Source organism: Synchiropus splendidus, chromosome 5 (genome assembly GCF_027744825.2).
Source record: "Synchiropus splendidus isolate RoL2022-P1 chromosome 5, RoL_Sspl_1.0, whole genome shotgun sequence".
In the NCBI taxonomy this organism is placed as follows: domain Eukaryota; kingdom Metazoa; phylum Chordata; class Actinopteri; order Syngnathiformes; family Callionymidae; genus Synchiropus; species Synchiropus splendidus.
Window position 1 is genome coordinate 13802781 of NC_071338.1, and position 6000 is coordinate 13808780.

Here is a 6000-nt window from a genome sequence, read left to right on the forward strand (position 1 = left end):
GTATGTACAAGTAACATCCGACTTACGACCTGCTCGACTTATGTCCACCCGTACTTAGGACCACGGCCAGCAGATGCTTATTATTATGGGGTTTTTTTTTAGTCAATGTCTGGCACCAAAGCATGTAGCAGCCCAATAACATGTACGACAGTTATGGCAGCCATTCGGCCTGGCATACGACAATAACGGCAGCAATTCTTTATTATTATCATTATTAATAATACATTATTTATTTACCAATTTTATTTGAATTTTCAAACAGAAATACGCAAGACACATGCAAAACAACATCACTCCATTCGAAAAAAATGAATCACAAGACAAAACGCAAATACCATAATTTAACTAATACTAAATTAAATGCTTATAAAATGGCAACATACAGGGAAAAACTTCCATATACAATTCCAATCCATGTACAGTAGGTCAGAGAGTCGGGAGAAGCGCAACACAAAATTGATATCAATTGCCTTGTTTGCTGTGATAATTGGAGCGTGTGCATCTTATTTCATCAAGATGACAGAGGGAAACCATGTCACCCAGCCAAAACAGGGTGGATAGCTCTCTTTGCAACTTCCAAACAAAAAGTGAGAGCTTGCTGCTGAGTCCCAGACAGACCAGAGAACTGAACCCTTTAAGACCACCACGGAACCATCCTGAATATGACAAAAAAATGAACTCAAAATGCTTCGTGTTTACAGCAACACCAGAAGAAATGCCCTTGAGTCCCCTTGGAGTTTGAGCAACAATCACATGAGAAGGAAACCGATGGAAAATTTGTATTAAGTCTTTGGTTTTATCTAAAAGTAGATAAGTAGAAACTGTGAGCAAATTTAAATTGCACAAGTCTGGCAGAGTTTGATCTCTCACAATCCCATTTCTCCATACATCATCAGGTGTATTCTCACATCTTTCACTTCTGATCTGACACCAGAGCTTGCTTTGTTATTATCACCATTACATGCAGGATTGACCACAACAGTAACTGAATTATTAGTTGGTGAAATAATAATCATGATGGAAACAAGAGTGTTATGCTGTTATCGATAATAGAAGCATTGCAGTCGATTTCCATTAAAAAAGTACTATGCAAACTACGAGAAAAAATGACCAAGACTCAAAGGCACTTTAGGTAAAAATCACTGAGTCGTGTCCTCATGAACATATTTAGAAAGTGTGGAACTTAAAATCTGTCTTCAACCTCAGAGGAGATGCGAGTGTGTGTGTGCGTGTGCGTGTGCGTAACCCCTCTGTCATGTTACATTTTGCGTTTTTGCGGCGCACCATTTTATAAAGCTATATATCTTGGCAGCCGTGAGAAGAGATACTTGCATGAATTCAGTTCCAATGGAAGTGACATCAGAGTTTGAGGCTGACGGCTGTCAAGAGAGGGGATTCTGGAGTCTCCAGCAGTGATCCTGGGGGTGATGAGTCTCTGGCTGCAAGAGCTCTTCATCTGCCAAAACCCATCAGAGAAAAGATGCGAGGGGTTGGTGAAGGTGCTCTCGCTTTTGTCCTCCTCTCCATCACACATTATCCGGTTTCCATCCCTCGTGTCAGTGACTCCTGACTGAATATGAGGTGTTTGACCCTGAGGTCTGCCAGGGCAGGTGTGAACAGAGACTTCCTGACAATCTCAGTGCACAGATGCAGGCGCCGCTAACATCCTGTAAGGGCTCTCTTCTCACCTCAGATGATTCAGTGGATCAAGACAAAGATAAGGTTGTCTGAAAACAATGTTTGTTCCAGTGTTTGCTTGTACATATTGCCACCAACATTTAATCCACCTTTAAGATATTGCCACCAATATTTAATCCACTGAAGTTGTGCTCAACTGCTTTGGATTCATTAAAACATAAACATTTAACAGGATGCCATTGTCAGACTATTGACACACTTATGGCACAAGGTGATTTTTTATTCCCTTTAAACTCCCATAGTACACCAAGTATCGTGCCAAGTTGCAATCCTTGCATGGACTGAAGTTGCAGCATGTCCACACCAGGGGGAACAGGATGCCATGAAGAAATCTCTGCCGGACAGTGGAGCTAGTTTTGTGACGTCTTCAGGGGAAACATAGGGCTGTGCATCTTTCCCTTTCATAGCGAACCGATACGAATCTAAACACGTGAAAAACCATACAATTTACAAACAAAACATATGAATACGTTACGATTCGATGTGATGCAATACGATGCAATAAGATGTAGCGAATCTATTTACGTGGTGAGAAAAAGAGAAATGTATCAGGTCAACCATGTAATAGTGTTTATTTTACACGTAATAGCTTTAACCAAGCTGTGCATCAAGTGGAGGTCTTATAACAACGCAGCATCAACAAGTGCAAGATACAGTGACGTGTCACAAAGTAAATGTAACATCAGTTTCAGGAAGAATTAGTGTAGAAATTCAAATACTTTTTAGTGCGCTACTCTGCTATATATTGGGGATTATTATAACTGATCACTAATCACTACGGCGAATACAACAGAACTGGAGCACATCCATCTTTTCCACTGTTGCGTCAAGTCTCAAGCCAGACGGAACATGAACACATCCACATTTCTTTCATTTCACTATTATTGCGAAAAATATTAATCATTAAACTTGTATAGGAATCCAAAATTGACTGCTTGTTGAGCTTCTTCTTGAGGAAAATTAATTAACATGTATTATTATTATTGTATCATTAATAAATACATCAGAATTTAAAATGGATAATTTTGTGATTATTGTATATACTGTCAAACCTTTACATAACATTCTCATTTGATGTTTTTTTCCATTTCATTTTCAAGCAGTTTTCATCAAGTTAACTTTTTTTTTCTCGCCTCTTTTCATTGGGCTTGCTAGTGAATTTCTCCTTCGTGAGATTAATAAAGTCTTATCTTATCTTGACGGCCCCTCAATTCGTGAACAGCCTTGTTGTTATTTTATTGTATTTATTTTATTTTATTTTATTTTATTTTATTTTATTTTTATTTATTTATTTAATTTTTTTTTTTTAATTTACTTTTTGACTGCATGTTATTCCAAAACACTTTCCTAGTTAGTGGGCTCCCCACTGACCATGGCAATAAATTTGATTCTGATTCTGATTCTGATTCTGAACAGTCGCAGCGATGGAAGAAATTTAAACGCCCACCCCTGATCTACCGGCACTTAGACTCCTAAAACTCCTAAACAAAAACGTGTCCTCAAACACAACATCCCATCAAGCACTCTCAAACAAGATGTCTTCTCTACATGTCGATTTTTATTATAATACAACCAAATTGTTGAAAGTAAGGGAAAACACGTGTCATTTTAAAGATCAAATCTGTTTGCATCTTACACGTCGCCTCCCTCAGCAGATGCTTCGTGTTTCGGAGTGACAGTCCCGCTGATTAAATCATAAAGGACTTTGGCTGAATTAGAGGCCCATTTCACTCCAGGATTTTGACTTCAGAGTGACTCATGTTGTATGTTCCTGCCCTGCAGAGGCTCGCTGGGAAACAGTCGGAATGAGTTTTACAGAAATGGCACGTCTCCGTGTAAAAACTCCGTCAGCTTGTCCCCTGATTCTGCAACCTCTTGGGGCAAACACACACAAGTAACATAAAGTGGCACGTTGGTCTAAACAGTTTAGAGTTTTTCGAAGCCACGACGGCGGCCCGTTGATTCTTTGTGATGCAGCCTGGGAAAGATCAACCAAACTGTTAATATAAAATCATATCTAATGGTCAAAGCAAATTCCCATTCAAAGACCAGATGAGATCACGAATGATAACTTTCCTCTGCCTGAGCCTTTCAACACTCACTGTGCACGAGAATCTCATTAAATAGAGCAGGAGATCCATCACACACGATGATACGAGTGAGTGTGTGTGTGCAGAGAGGAGGAGGCTTGTGTTTACACAAAGGGCATCCTGTACCATTAAAAAAAGAAGTGAAATAAAAACATGACAGAGTAGGAGACAAAAACCAGATTTCATCCGACCATTCGGCCAACTTGTGTTTACAGTGTTTCATAAGAAGTGGAAAAATAACATCACTGAGCGAGTCTTAAAGTAGGCCAAGGGCCTGACTGTCTTGAAGCGCATGCGCTGAACTCAAGGGCCACTCGGACTGTCAGCTAATGGTATTTGTTGCCAGTGAGATCCGAGTAGTTAAAACACACATCGTACTGTACATTTGAATAGAGTTGTGAGCAGTGAGATGATAGCATCTTCTTTTCCATCTCGTAGGAATGTCCACACTACAATGTGCAAGAATATTTTCTGCATCAGCAACAAAGTCCAATGACTGATAGGAGAGATCTATTTGCAAAACCAATAATACATACAACTCACTTAACTGGTGAAAAGGTATGCATTCATAGATAGTCTAAAATGTCTGTTTTATTTATTAAAAACCAAGAATGAAATGTTCAAAAATATCAGAGTAAAATGTAATTTCGAAATTTAGATTAAAAAAAAGTCAAGCAGTTGTACTAGATTAAAAAAAAAAAGAAAACGCAGACAACCACATGAAGAGTTACTCACGTAGATATGTATGTATTATATAATATGACACGTAACGTTGTTGCACAATTTGGCTTCTACTGGTATTTATAGTTAAAGACAATAAATACGTTTTTTTTTTGTTTTTAAATCCAGCCACATGAAGAGGGAAGTACAGCTCCAGAACCTGAAAAAAAACAACCCAAAAACGTAAGACAGCTCATTAATTCAGGCGGCTGGTGATCAGCGGGGTGTCAACACCGGAGAGAGTCCACAACTCTCAGTGATGGGGCAAAACTCGAGCTCCCACCGATGACTCATCATGACACAAACAATGTGGCGTATGACACAGCACGGTAGACCTTGGCCAGGGCAACTTTCTGAAAGTCACCAGAAAGTTTGCTTCCACCACCGACCCAGCTGAGCGGTCTGTCAGGTGTCTGCTGTTCCGACGCTGAGTGACACAGTCCAGTTGAACACAGGCGCTTGAGCATGATGCACAAATGAGTGTACGATCCTGTCGGACCAGACCAGCCGGTTCCCCTGAAGGTGGGCCCGCAACGCTTCCTCTCATCCTGCTGTCAGACGTTGCTCAGCTGTTGCCAGTGTGGCTTCTTAACGGTCTGTGGAGCAATGTACCCGCCTGTGCCTCGTCAGCACACCAGCACGCCGGGCGACCCACCGACGTCCAGAGGTCAACATGCCGCCTCCGGCTAGCAAAGTTGGAAGGCTGGAAAAGTTCATTGGCTAATGTGGCTCACTTTAAAAGCAGTGTTCAACATAGCTGTACAGTAGCTGCAAATCATTATGACTAACAGGAAAGACAATCCAAATTCACGTATGTCTCATTCCAGACATATTGAAAATGCCAATACAGAGGCAACAATTCAGCTTTTCTACTTTGAACTCACGTTAACACGCCACTTGCGAATGTCTAATTCCATTCCCCCTGCAAACGGACTTCCCATAACACCCTAAAGACCCAAAAGAGCATCGTTAATGAGGATGCGCCAGCTGCAACATCCGTCAACATATTGACTTTCTAATCCACCCGTACTCAGAAGTCATTACGACTTCATGACCGCCACAAGACTATTTTTAACCTCGATCTATAGCGTAATGCGGTGAGCGTTGCAAAAGACAATGGTCATGTGAAAGCACCATCGGAGCTTCAGCTGGTGCTCTGGACAAATGGGTCATTTTCAAACTAAGCTAAAAGCACATTACCCCCACAGGCTTTTAGACAGTCTTAATGCACGAGAGGTTCTTTGGCTTGGTTTCAAGAAAAAATGTTTTTTTTCTTACACTTGAAAAATAGCTTGTGGTATTTTCTATGAAACAATCTAACAGTGTTGTACCTACCATTTGATTTCATTTGACTGAAACTCTGTAATACCGTACATAAGACCACAAGAACGACGTAAAGAAATGAATGATGAAAGTTACATTTTTTCATTCATGCCTGTCTCTCTTCACTAGAGACAGGGAGATAGTCAGAAATCCACGAGTACAAGGGATG